This window comes from Penaeus monodon, chromosome 31 (assembly GCF_015228065.2).
Source record: "Penaeus monodon isolate SGIC_2016 chromosome 31, NSTDA_Pmon_1, whole genome shotgun sequence".
Lineage (NCBI taxonomy): Eukaryota > Metazoa > Arthropoda > Malacostraca > Decapoda > Penaeidae > Penaeus > Penaeus monodon.
The window spans coordinates 28,368,630-28,369,088 of record NC_051416.1 but is presented as its reverse complement, the minus strand read 5'-3'; the positions used below and the strand labels follow the sequence as shown (position 1 = coordinate 28,369,088).

The following is a 459-nucleotide window of genomic DNA, read 5'->3' as shown; positions in this document are numbered from 1 at the left end:
TTTTCGGGAGGAAAGGGGTTTTAAATTCGTGGTCTTGTTTTTAATAACACAGGTTACTCAGTTGTAATCTGTGCAAGAGTAATACGAATACAATACTAATCGGCATATTGTACCAAAATGCTCAATTGTTTAGCATTTTAAAACATTTTTGTTTGCTTTTATATAAAGATTAATAAGTAAATGCAGTTTAAGAAATCCTCACTAATCTAAGGAAAATTAGGTGAGATTCCCCATGCTTATTAGCAGTCTTGTTCATCATGATCTCGATCTACTATTGGGGTGGAGTCTATTTTTTCCGACATGCTGAATATGACCTTTCAAACATTCTTGTTTTCGCTAAATGAACCTCACCTGTTTTTAGCAGTCACCAGGTTCGGCCTGGGTATTCATGCTTGTGTTTGATTATTTTTAAAAATCTGTGACGCCATAACCTTTGATTTTGAATCGTTGCTTCAAACG

At 34.6% G+C, this 459-nt stretch overlaps 1 protein-coding gene across 1 annotated transcript in view; it reads right to left on the bottom strand.

Moving 5' to 3' along the window:
- Positions 1-459, bottom strand: part of LOC119593150 (titin homolog) — a gene marked incomplete in the record, with an annotated part of 49,773 nt that overhangs the window by 47,929 nt on the left and 1,385 nt on the right.